The following is a 13,186-nucleotide window of genomic DNA, read 5'->3' as shown; positions in this document are numbered from 1 at the left end:
CATACTGGGTCAGACCAAAAGGTCCATCTAGCCCAATATCCTGCCTTCCGACAGTGGCCAGTGCCAGATGCCCCAGAGGGAATGAACAGAACAGGTAATCACTGAGTGATTCATTCCCTGTCACCCATTCCCAGCTTCTGCAAGTAAAGGTTAAGGCACCATCCCTGTCCATCCTGGCTAATAGCCATTGATGGACCTATCCTCCATGACCTTATCTTGTTCTTTTTTGAACCCTGTTATAGCCTTGGCCTGGTCAATTTTTTCTAATGGAAGATTTTATTAGAATTTCCAGCTAATCGGGACCCTCCAACATTTTGAGACCTGTAATGCAACATGCTTATTGAAAGCAAAGTGCCTCAGAAGGCCAAGGACCCTGGATGAAGTGCACTGACACTAAACACAAAAGGCGTATACTATTAGTGATCAGAAACAACAGACATCTGTGGAGCAATTAGAGAGGCTTTTCAAAGCCTGAGGGAAAGTCAAGCCTGGATTTAGCAGGCTCCCATATTTTCTCTTTTTAATGCATTTATTACCCTGGCTAATTAACACAGGCGCTGACTTTCCAATGTGCTGGGGGGTGCTCAACACCTGGCTCTGCCCCAGGTCCTGCCCACACTCCATTCCTTCCCCCAAGGCCCCGACCCCACCCCCACCCCTTCCTGCCCCACCTCTACCTGCCCCTTTCCACTCCCTCCCATTATCCCACCAGCAGGCAGGAGGCGCTAGGGGAGGTGCTGATAGGGGGGCTACCGGTGGGTGCTCAGCAGCCCAGAGTACCCATGGAGTCAGTGCCTACACTAATTAACTCATGTCAGCCCTGTTAAGTCTCCTGCATCAAACAGCCACATTATCTGGTTACAGATAGCCTTCTGTGGCTGCTGAGGGCTTCGTCTTTGGGGCAATAAAATATCATTGAGTCACATTGTAACATTTTGCCTTATGAGGCTGAACCCTGCTCATCTTAACATAAGAACGGCCATACTGGGTCAGACCAAAGCATCCAGTATCCTATCTTCCAACAGCGGCCAATGCTAGATGCCCCAGAGGGAATGAACAGAACAGGTAATCACCAAGTGATCCATCCCCTGCCGCCCACTCCCAGCATCTGGCAAACATCCTGCCCAGCTTGGTTAATAGCCATTGATGAACCTATCCTCCATGAATTTATCTAGTTCTTTTTTGAACCCTGTTATACTCTGGGCCTTCACAACATCCTCTGGCAAAGAGTTCCACAGGTTGACTGTGCATTGTGCATCTTACTCACACTATCGGAAGTTCCCTGGGTTTCGCTGGGACTGCTCACATAAGTAAGGCAAGCTGGATTCAGCACCAAATCATGAAATAACCTCACTATGTTCCAACACAAGCACTGCACAGGCAGAGCCGGCTCTGGCTTTTTTGCCACCCCAAGCAACAACAACAAAAAATTGGGACAGCCAGAACATCAAAGCAAAAAAAAAAAAAAAAAAAAAACCTGTGGGGCGGCCAGAGCCAGGGTGCAGGGGGACTCCCTGAGCTGCAGACGTGTCCCTGCTAGCGGGGTCAGGGGAGAAGAGGGAGGGAGCGGGGGGAGAGAGAGAAGGGGGGGCAGCCAGGGCTTCAGCGGAGTACTTGCCACTCGGCCCCAACCACTACGCCGCCTGACAGGAGGGCTCCACTCCAGTCAGCAGGGAGGGAAGGACGCAGGCTGCCCTGCCGGGCTTGCTACAGACCTGGCACCGGTGCTGGGGCAGATGAAGCGTGCAGCCCATTCCCAGCAGGGCGCTCCACTCCTCTGCGGTGCCGCCCCCTACAGGGCGGCCGGATCGGCGAACAAACAACAAAAAAGCGGCCGTGCCGCCCTAGGATTGGGCGGATTGCTGCCCCATAGAATCTGCCGTCCCAAGCACGAGCTTGCTCGGCTGGTGCCTGGAGCCAGCCCTGTGCACAGGGGGCCGGCAGGCAAGGAGTCTTATCCCCACTGCCAATAAAGATCTCTGGAGCTCTTACATTTGGCCACTTCTGAACAAGCCGGATCACAGTTTTCAGAGGCTGTACTTTAAAAGTAATGAGGAAAGGGAAGAGGAGGAAATAGAAAAGGGGCCCCAGCTGCATCTCACATAGTGCGGTAGAGAGCTACATTTTGTCCCAGCTTTCCATTATTGGCACAAATACATGGAAAAGTTCACTTTTTAAATGAATACCGCCCACCAAAATAGCAATGCTGCTTGTTTTTAAAAGTAAACTAAAGTTTCTGAGAAGATCAAATGTATATTTGCATCTAAATGTATATGCATATATTGCTTTCGAGGTCACTGTCCAGGGACACCCCTCACTCATCCCAAAAAGCAAGAAAACACTTCTGTTTGGCTTGGCCCAGTCTCCCCAAAGAATTGCATCACTAACTGGAAACAGGGTTTTGCAGACAGTTTCCAAGAAAATACTTGGATGAGTGATGCAATCACATGTCGTGCACCCAAAAGAACAGAAAAGAAAATCAAAGAATGATTCTAATTTACAGTGTCCTCGATTGACCTAGCCGGCAACGTGTTCTGGCCAAGGTGAAATAAATTTGTCCTCAAAGCTGGAGCCTGGACGTTTCTTTGGATCACAGCAACGATAGCTTGGGTCTGTGGTTAGAGGGTTAGCAGCCTCTGTTTTAAAAAAAAAAAAAAATCTTAAGACAACCAGTGCTATCACCACCAACTAGTTCAAGTTCTCGCTTTCTTTTATTGATATGAGTCAATACACCTAGCTTTATCTGAACCCAAGTCATATCACTACACTGAGCCAATGAGTCCCAACAGGGAGAAATGTCCATAGTTGTATACCTGGCCCAAATAAATAAACCCCCTGTTCCAGTTGGAGAGCTGTTACTTGCAACAATGACGTGACAGAGGAATTTTGAAGCAATTTGATTTTAGTCAGCTTGTATGAATATTAATACCCTGAAAGCTCTTCCAGGGCTCACAAGAGACATGGTGGGTGAGGTAATCGCTTTCATTGGATCGACTTCTGTTGGTGACCGAGACAAGCTTTTGGAGGTACACAGAGCTCTTCTTCAGGTTTGGGAAAGGTAATGCTCTAGGGTTAGTGAGGTATAGTTGTTTAAGCCCTCCCTCCACCCCATTTATTGTCCTGTGACCACAGTGGTGTTAACAGGCCACTCTACCTTGAATGATCCCTTAGAATACGTGCTAACTACTTATGCTAAACACCTTGAATTTAGCTGTGACACTGGGAGTACCTTTCCCAGACCTGAAGAAGAGCTCTGTGCCTGGCTCAAAAGCTTGGCCTGGTCTACACTACGGGTTTAGGTCGACTTTAGCAGCGTTAAACCGAATTAAGCCTGGACACGTCCACACAACGAGGCCCTTTCTTTCGACTTAAAGGGCCCTTTAAACCGGTTTCTTTACACCACCTCCGACGAGGGGATTAGCGATAAAACCGGCCTTTGCGGGTCGGAATTGGGGTAGTGTGGACGGAATTCGATGTTATTGGCCTCCGGGAGCTATCCCACAGTGCTTCATTGTGACCGCTCTGGACAGCGCTCTCAACTCAGATGCACTGACCAGGTAGACAGGAAAAGACCCGCGAAGGTTTGAATTTCATTTCCTGTTTGCCCAGCATGGAGAGCACAGGTGACCACGCAGAGCTCATCAGCACAGGTAACCGTCATGGAGTCCTCCCAGGATCGCAAAAGAGCTCCAGCATGGACCGAACGGGAGGTACGAGATCTGCTCGCCATATGGGGAGATGAAGCAGTGATAGCTGAACTCCGTAGCAGTAAAAGAAATGGAAAAGTATTAGAAAAGATCTCCAAGGCCATGAAGGACCGAGGCCATAACAGGGACACACAGCAGTGCCGCGTGAAAATTAAGGAGCTAAGGCAAGCCTACCACAAAGCCAGAGAAGCAAACGGAAGGTCCGGGGCAGAGCCGCAAACTTGCCGCTACTACGCGGAGCTGCATGCGATCCTAGGGGGTGCAGCCACCACTACCCCAACCGTGTGCTATGACTCTCTCACTGGAGAAACACACAGGGAAGACGGTTCGGGGAACGAGGAAGATGACGATGGAGGTACTGTAGGTAGCTCACAGCAGCAAGGAAGCGGAGAAACCGGTTTCCCCAACAGCCAGGATATGTTTGTGACACTGGACCTGGAACCAGTAACCCCCGAACTCACCCAAGACCCTCAGGGCACACAGGAGACCTCTGGTGAGTGTAACTTTGTAAATATTTGTAAACATTACAAAAAAAAGCAAGCAAGTCTGTTAACGTGTATGGGGATGGAGCGGAAATCCTCCAGGGACATCTCCAGAAAGCTCTCCTGGTTGAAATGGGGTGATTTTATTAAGGGGGACATTCAGAGGCGCCCGTTCCTGCTATTCGGACCAGAAATGTTCCCCGCTGTTAACCACGCGGTGGGGGGGAGGGGTGAAGTGATCATCCCAGAGAATCGTGTGTGTGTGTGTGGGGGGGGGTGGTTTACTTGTGTTTGTGCCGCATGTTAACCGGGAAACCGCAGCCCCCTCCTTTTACATTGAAACCCCATTTTAAATGGACAACCCAATTCATCCTTGATATGGGAAATGCGCTGCTGTTTGCAACCTTTCCCGCATGTTAAGAAGGTTAAAAAAGCCAAAACACTGTGGCCTACGATGGCTGCCTGCAAGCCGAAATATGCGACCTTGTAATGAAAGAGTGTACCCATTGTTCCCTAAAATGTGTCTTTTTTAACCACCTCTCCCTTCTCCTCCACCAGCTGCAAATGTTTCTCCTTCGCAGAGGCTCGTGAACATTAGAAAGAGAAAACGTAAGACGAGGGACGAGATGTTCACGGAGCTGCAGATGTCCTCCCATGCTGATAGAGCACAGCAGAATGCGTGGAGGCAGTCAATGTCGGAGATGAGAAAAGCCCAATATGAACGAGAGGAGAGGTGGCGGGCTGAATCGCGGGAAGAACAGAGCAAGTGGCGGGCTGAAGACGATAGGTGGCGTCAGCTTGCAGACAGACGGCAAGAGGCAATGCTCCGTCTGCTGGAGCATCAAAGTGATATGCTCGAGCGTATGGTTGAGCTGCAGGAAAGGCAGCAGGAGCAGAGACCGCCGCTACAGCCCCTGTGTAACCAACAGCCCTCCTCCCCAAGTTCCATAGCCTCCTCACCAAGACGCCCAAGAACACGGTGGGGGGGCCTCCGTCCACCCAGTCACTCCACCCCAGATGATCGCCAAAGCATCAGAAGGCTGGCCTTCAATAAGAGTTAAAGTTTTAAAATGCAGTGTGTCCTTTTCCATCCCTCCTCCCCCACCCATCCCAGGCTACCCCGGCAATTATCCCCCTACCTCTGTAAGGAACTAATAAAGAATGCATGAATGTGAAAAAACAATGACTTTATTGCCTCTGCAAGCGGGAGGGGAGGGGAGGGTGGGGTGGGGTGGTTGGTTTACAGGGAAGTAGAGTGAACCGGGTGGGGGGGGGGGTTGGAGGGTTCATCAAGGAGAAACAAACAGAAGTTTCACACAGTAGCCTGGCCAGTCACAAAACTCGTTTTCAAAGCTTCTCTGATACGCACCGCGCCCTGCTGTGCTCCTCTAACCGCCCTGGTGTCTGGCTGCGCGTAATCAGCGGCCAGGCGAGTTGCCTCAACCTCCCACCCCGCCATAAATGTCTCCCCCTTACTCTCACAGATATTGTGGAGCGCACAGCAAGCAGCAATAACAATGGGGATATTCTTTTCGCTGAGGTCTGAGCGAGTCAGTAAGCTGCGCCAGCGCGCTTTTAAACGTCCAAATGCACATTCCACCACCATTCGGCACTTGCTCAGCCTGTAGTTGAACAGGTCCTGACTCCTGTCCAGGCTGCCTGTGTATGGCTTCATGAGCCATGGCATTAAGGGGTAGGCTGGGTCCCCAAGGATCACGATAGGCATTTCAACATCCCCAATGGTCACTTTCTGGTCCGGGAAGAAAGTCCCTTCCTCCAGCTTTCGAAACAGAGCAGAGTTCCTGAAGACGCGAGCATCATGTACCTTTCCCGGCCATCCCACGTTGATGTTGGTGAAACGTCCCTTGTGATCCACCAGGGCTTGCAGCAGCATTGAAAAGTACCCCTTGCGGTTTATGTAGTCGGTGGCTTGGTGCTCCGGTGACAAGATAGGGATATGGGTTCCGTCTATGGCCCCGCCACAGTTTGGGAATCCCATTTCAGCAAAACCATCCACTATTGACTGCACGTTGCCCAGAGTCACTACCCTTGCTATCACCAGGTCTTTCATTGCCCTGGCAAATTGGATCACAGCAGCCCCCACAGTAGATTTGCCCACTCCAAATTGATTCCCGACTGACCGGTAGCTGTCTGGCGTTGCAAGCTTCCACAGGGCTATCGCCACTCGCTTCTCAACTGTGAGGGCTGCTCTCATCTTGGTATCCTGGCGTTTCAGGGCAGGGGAAAGCAAGTCACAAAGTTCCATGAAAGTGGCCTTACGCATGCGAAAGTTTCGCAGCCACTGGGAATCGTCCCATACCTGCAGCACGATGCGGTCCCACCAGTCTGTGCTTGTTTCCCGGGCCCAGAATCGGCGTTCCACGGTATCAACCTGCCCCAGTAACACCATGATTTCCACATTGCTGGGGCCTGTGCCTTGTGAGAGGTCTATGGCCATGTCAATTTCCTCATCACTCTCGTCGCCGCGCTGCAATCGCCTCCTCGCCTGGTCCGGGTTTCGCCTTGGCATGTTCTGGCTCTGCATGTACTCCAGGACAATGCGCGTGGTGTTCATAGTGCTCATAATTGCCGCGGTGATCTGAGCGGGCTCCATGATCCCAGTGCTAGCTATGGCGCCTGGTCAGAAAAAAGGCGCGAAAGTAGTATCTGATGGACCAGGAGAAGGAGGGCGGGAGGGAGGGAGGGCCGAGTGACGACATGGCGTACAGGTACAGGAACAGGGAGAAACACAAACAACTGTCACACAGAATGGTCCCCCCAAAGATTAAACTGGAAACCCTGGGCTTAGCAGGCCGTTGATTTCACGGAGGAAGGGGAAGCAAATGAACACAGAACAAATCTATTTTTTACATCTTAAGGTGGCAGCCGACGCTGCAGCATGAGTGACAGCCATACCAGTATGACGATGACGGATACCAATCATAATATGCCATCATCTGCCAAAAGGCAAGGGGCTGCTGCTGTGTAGCAATGCAGCCCCACGTCTGCCAGCCCCACGTCCGCCAGCACCCAGCATCGCCCTCGGCCTCTTCTGGGTGCTTAGCAGACAATATTGGGCAATTGGCAGAAAATAGTATATTATGACTGGTAACCGTCATCATCGAAACAGTAGCATGTCTGCCCAGGTGGCCATGATTGACAGCCATACCAGTACGACGACGACGGGTACCAGTCATAATATACCATCGCCTGCAAGGGGCTGGTGCAATGCAGCACTACGGCTGCCAGCCCCACGGCTATCACTCATGCTACACCGTCTACCGCCAAAAGGCAGTTAGCAGCTGCTGCTGTGTAGCAATGCAGTCCCACGTCTGCCGGCACCCAGAGGACATATGGTGACGGTGAGCTCAGCTGAGCTGAGCGGGCTCCATGCTTGCCGTGGTATGTTGTCTGCACAGGTAACCCAGGTAAAAAGGCGCGAATCTATTGTCTGCCGTTACTGTGACGGGGGAGGGAGGGGCCTGACGACATGTACCCAGAACCGCCCGCGACACTGTTTTGCATCATCCGGGCATTGGGATCTCAACCCAGAATTCAAAGAAAAGGCGCGAACCGCTTCTCGGCTCGAGCTGTGGCGCAAACGTAGTATCTGACGGCCTAGGGGAAGGAGGGAGGGGGGCCGAGTGACGACATGGCGTACAGGCATAGGGAATTAAAATAAAGAACGGTGGCTGTGCATCAGGGAGAGACACAAACAACTGTCACAGACTGGTCCCCCCCAAAGATTAAACTGAAAACCCTGTTGACGGAGGGAGGGGGAAGCAAATGAATACAGAGAAAATCTATTTTTTACATCTTAAGACGACGGTGCAGCGTGACTGATAGCCCTCGGCATCTTTCTGGGTGCTTGGCAGCAAATACTGGGCGGTGTATGACGATGGTCTTCAGGCCTATTGCACGAGCTGCTGCTCAGGGAAGACTCTGCTAACGTGCGATGACCCGACTTGTAATAGGCCGGCTAACAGTCATAATACACCATTTACTGCCAAAAGGCAAGCCCCACGGCTGCCAGCACCCAGATCGCCGATGAAGGCTACCAGTCTACTGCACCGTCTACCGCCAAAAGGCAGTTAGCAGCTGCTGCTGTGTAGCAATGCAGTCCCACGTCTGCCGGCACCAAGAGGACATATGGTGACGGTGAGCTCAGCTGTGCTGAGCGGGCTCCATGTTGTCTGCACAGGTAACCCAGGTAAAAAGGCGCGAATCTATTGTCTGCCGTTACTGTGACGGGGGAGGGAGGGGCCTGACGACATGTACCCAGAACCGCCCGCGACACTGTTTTGCATCATCCGGGCATTGGGATCTCAACCCAGAATTCCAAGGGGCGGCGGAGACTGCGGGAACTGTGGGATAGCTGTGGGATAGCTACCCATAGTGCAATGCTCCGGAAGTCGACGCTAGCCTCGTACTGTGGACGCGGTCTGCCGACTAGAGCACCTAGAGCATTTTATTGTGTGGACATACACAATCGGCTGTATACAACCGATTTCAATAAAACCGGCTTCTATAAATTCGAAATAATTTCGTAGTGTAGACATACCCCTTGTCTCTCTCACCAACAGAAGTTGGCCCAATGAAAGATATTACCTCACCCATCCTGTCTCTCTAATATCCTGGGACCTACACGGCTACAACTACACTGCATACTTCCAGCTCACAGTCATTTCAGAGTCTAGTGGTGTCTGAACTCTGCGAACAGCTTAGAGTTTTGAGCATCATTGCACAGAGAGAGTTCTTTTCTGTATTTTTGCAAGTCAGAAGCATGGAAGCCTTTCCCCAGGTAGGCATCCAGACATCTGTGCCCCATTTCTATCTAGGATTCTTCACATCCATGTTTGTCTCATCTTCTCTGAAATCTGATTCCTTATCTCTGCCTGGGCTTTGACACACATTCCGCTACCACTGCTAGACTAAACTGTCCTGTTTAGTCTATGTGGCTAAGACTCAAGACTGGTTGTTGAAAGTTCAGCTTTTAAGCCCTTATTTAGGCATCTACATCTGGCTTGACTTTCTAAAACAACTAATGATTTTGGAGGGCCTTAATTTTGGATGTCCAGCTTGAAACACCTTAAAGGGACCTGATTTACTGAAACCAAGTACTCACCTTCTGAAAACAGGGCCCCTCTAAGGTGTTTCAAGTTGGATACCTGAAATGATCATCTACTTTTGAAAATCTTAGTATTTTTTTGTCTTTTTCCTTCTACTTTTATACCAGATTCCCAAATCCTACAGTTTCCATTGTCACTATGGGGGCATCAGTTCCCTTATGAGAAGGATAGTCTGGAGGCTAGGGCACAAATCTAGGACATGGGAAACCTGAGTCCAAGCCCTGCTCCACCACAGACTTCCTGTAAGACCTTGGGCAAGTCACTTATCCTTTTTTGCCTCAGTTCCTCAGCTGCACATTACGGACAATGCTACTTAGTTTGTGAGGGTAAGTAAGCTGAAGATTGTGAGATGTTCAACTACCCCAATATGATAGAAATGAGGCTAAGGATGAGGAAGCTTTTCAGGAATGTGTGCCTACTGCACGTCAATCACAACTCAACTACAGGGAGCAGCAACTTAAACAGCTTGAATCCCAACCAACTCACTAAGGCGTGTCTCAATTACTTCTACAGTATGTTGCATGCAGCTTTGAGGGTATTGAGCGGCAGGAGGGGGATAATGAGACAAGTTCCTGAACACAGATCTCCCACACACCAGCCTGGTGCACATGGACCCTCGTTGTAGAGTGCTCGGGGTAATGGCACAAAGGAGGAGCTTTACTTTAGAGCAGCTGGACACACTTTTTGGAACTGCTGTTTTCAAAAGAGCTTTCAGAGCATCTTTTAAGTAACAGGTCTCACTTTCTAGCCTGCATTAGGCACATCACTTAAAAGGAAGCCATCTTTCTGCCCACAACAAATTTCCAAGGATAAAAACAACTGAGAGAAATTTAAAATGCACACACTGCAAAGAAAACTTCCTCTGTTTGTACAGCTGGCGGAAGTGTGTTGACGCTCACGCAGACAAGGCCAAGTCCTCTCTTTTCTATTATGGGATTCACATATTCAGCATGTGTCCTAACTGGGCACTCACTCTTATTTGTTAAAGTAGCTAAGAAGGGGGAGGACCTGAGACAATTGAAGGTGTACTTAGATTTTCAGAAAGCCTTTGACAAGGTCCCTCACCAAAGGCTCTTAAGCAAAGTAAGCTGTCATGGGATAAGAGGGAAAGTCCTCTAATGGATCGATAACTGGTTAAAAGATAGGAAACAAAGGGCAGGAATAAATGGTCAGTTTTCAGAATGGAGAGAAGTAAATAGTGGTGTCCCCCAGGGGTCTGTACTGGGCCCAGTCCTATTCAATACATGCATAAATGATCTGGAAAAGGGGGTAAGCAGTGAGGTGGCAAAATCTGCAGATAACTATCTTGAGCAATTTTGTAAGTCCCAGGCAAACAGCGAAAAGCTACAAAAGGATCTCACAAAACTGGGTGACTGGCAACAAAATGACAGATGAAATTCAATGTTGAGAAATGCAAAGTAATGCATATTGGAAAACATAATACCAACTATACATATAAAATGATGGGGGTCTAAATTATCTATTACCATTTAAGAAAGATCTTGGAGTCATTGTGGATAGCTCTGAAAACATCCACTCAATGTGCAGCAGCTGTCAAAGAAGTGAACAGAATGTTGGGAATCATTAAGGGATAGATAATAAGAAAGAAAATATATTGCCTCTACATAAATCCATGGTATGCCCACATCTTGAATAATGTGTGCAGATGTGGTCGCCCCATCTCAAAAGAGATGTATTGGAATTGGAAAAGGTTCAGAAAAGTGCAACAAACATTATTAGGGGTATGGAACAGCTACCATATGAGGAGAGATTAATAAGACTGGGCCTTTTCAGCTTGGAAAAGATGACTAAGGGGGGATATGATAGAGGTCTATAAAATTGTGGCTATGTGGAGAAAGTAAATAAGGAAGTGTTATTTACTCCTTCTCATAACACAAGAACTAGGGGTCACCAAATGAAATTAATAGGCAGCAGGTTTAAAACAAACAAAGTATTTTTTCACACAACGCACAGTCAACCAGTGGAACTCCTTGCCAGAGGATGTTGTGAAGGCCAAGATAACAGAGTTCAAAAAAGAACTAGATAAATTCATGGAGGATAGGTCCACCAATAGCTATTAGCCAGGATAGTGTCCCTACCCTCTCTTTGCCAGAAGCTGGGAATGGGCAACAGGGGATGGATCACTTGATGATTACCTGTTCTGTTCATTCCCTCTGAGGCACCTGGCATTGGCCACTGTCAGAAGACAGGATATTGGGCTAGCTGGATCTTTGGTCTGACCCAGTATGGCTGTTCTTGTGTGGGGTGACTGTATATGACTGTTGGGAGGGAAAGAGAGAGAAGATTTAGGGAAAGTCCCAAAAGACAATTTCCTCAGGACAGACACTGAGTAGATGGCAGAATTACTCTGTATCTACCATAAACCTAAAAAATGATGAGGATACCTACATCAGAACATGGAATGGTATTAACCACCTGTGAACTCATTTGATGCAGCTGCAGCAGGTACCTCAAATCACCCCCTCTCCACATGAAATATAAATGGTTTAAAACCGATTATACAGCTCAGAAGCGCTCATACAGATTCGACACCCATCCCTTCAGCTATGCTGTCCAAGGAAGCTTAAACTTCAAAGTACTCTTCCTTCAGAGAGACAGGGCTGGGGGGGAGGGAGAGAGGGGGATAAGGGGAGAAGGTCACTTATCTGAACGGCGTTTGAATATGAAGCATGTCAAGAAAAGAAATTACCCATCCTTTCTGAATGTAAGTGTTCTACTTCTCATCTCCAGTGCACACGTCCCTTTCTCTCTCTAACCCCAGTCATGCTTCGCCATACAGGTTGTGTCCATATGGACTACACAGTGGCTGAATCTAGGTTACTAAAAAAGGGGGGCGGGGCACCAATGTAGTTCTCCTGCCGACATAGCACTGTGCACACCAGCGCTTAGGTCGGTATAACTTACATCACTCAGTGGGAGCTTTATTACAGCCTAAGTCAGTATAAGTTGTGCGTACATAACCAGAGAAAGAGAACAGCAAGTGGAATGGCAGTGGAGTGCTGAGCAATGTGCCGCAGGTGTTGATGGTGCAAGGCACCGTCTCAGAGGTTTAGTGTCATTTGGGGGCAAAGAAGGAAAGAGAATCTCACATCATTGTAAAATGGGGGTGGGGAAGATGGTTCAATTTCTGAGTGAGTTGACTAGTCTGATAACAAAGGAGTAAAACAACTCAATCTCAACCCTGAAATTAAAGCAGGCCATTTCTCTCCCCTCTTTAAGGAGCTCACCCCACCTCCTTCCCCCATATTACACACACACCCTGTCAGTCACTTTTTGCTTTTCTCATCCCTCATTTTAATGTTTTATCTGCATTCTTCTCTTCTTCCTCGTCTAGCACATGTTGCAGCAAATGTTCCTTTAGCTGAGAATATCTGGTTGTTGCTCTCTCTAGGGACTGTTGATGCTACTCTAATCAGTTGCTGGAGACCAATGCAGTACCTGTCACCCTGGAGGCTGAGTATGCTTGGCATTTCTCCCAGACATCAATAGTACAGTAAATGATGTACTGTACCAAACTTGGTTCTGAACTCATTTATACGGTCTTTATATTGCAGGACCAGTCCCCTAATGCTTGTAGTCTTACCCTCTCCATTTCCTCTTCTCTTTGTGTCTGCTTCCCCTCTTATTGCCACATAACAGTGTTGTGCATGTGCTCAGAGGTAGCAGCAAGAACAGCAGCAGATTGAAACAGATGATATCCTTGTGGCACATTCAAGCTATCACTTTAAGCGCTGGGGAGGGAGGGTACTGAGATTCCTGGTCCTGCTTGCAGCAAGTGGCTGGTAGCAAAGCATGTGATCTGACTCAGTCTGGAAAGAGCCAGCTTAAAATAAATTGGGGAGAGTTC

At 48.9% G+C, this 13,186-nt stretch overlaps 1 protein-coding gene across 2 annotated transcripts in view; it reads right to left on the bottom strand.

The window, feature by feature from the left end:
* Window positions 1-13,186, bottom strand: part of CREB3L2 (cAMP responsive element binding protein 3 like 2) — a 126,700-nt gene that overhangs the window by 93,947 nt on the left and 19,567 nt on the right. The gene's annotated exons all lie outside the window — the stretch shown is intronic.

This window comes from Trachemys scripta, chromosome 1, assembly GCF_013100865.1.
Source record: "Trachemys scripta elegans isolate TJP31775 chromosome 1, CAS_Tse_1.0, whole genome shotgun sequence".
NCBI lineage: Eukaryota > Metazoa > Chordata > Testudines > Emydidae > Trachemys > Trachemys scripta.
This window is presented reverse-complemented; position numbering and strand designations above follow the sequence as displayed.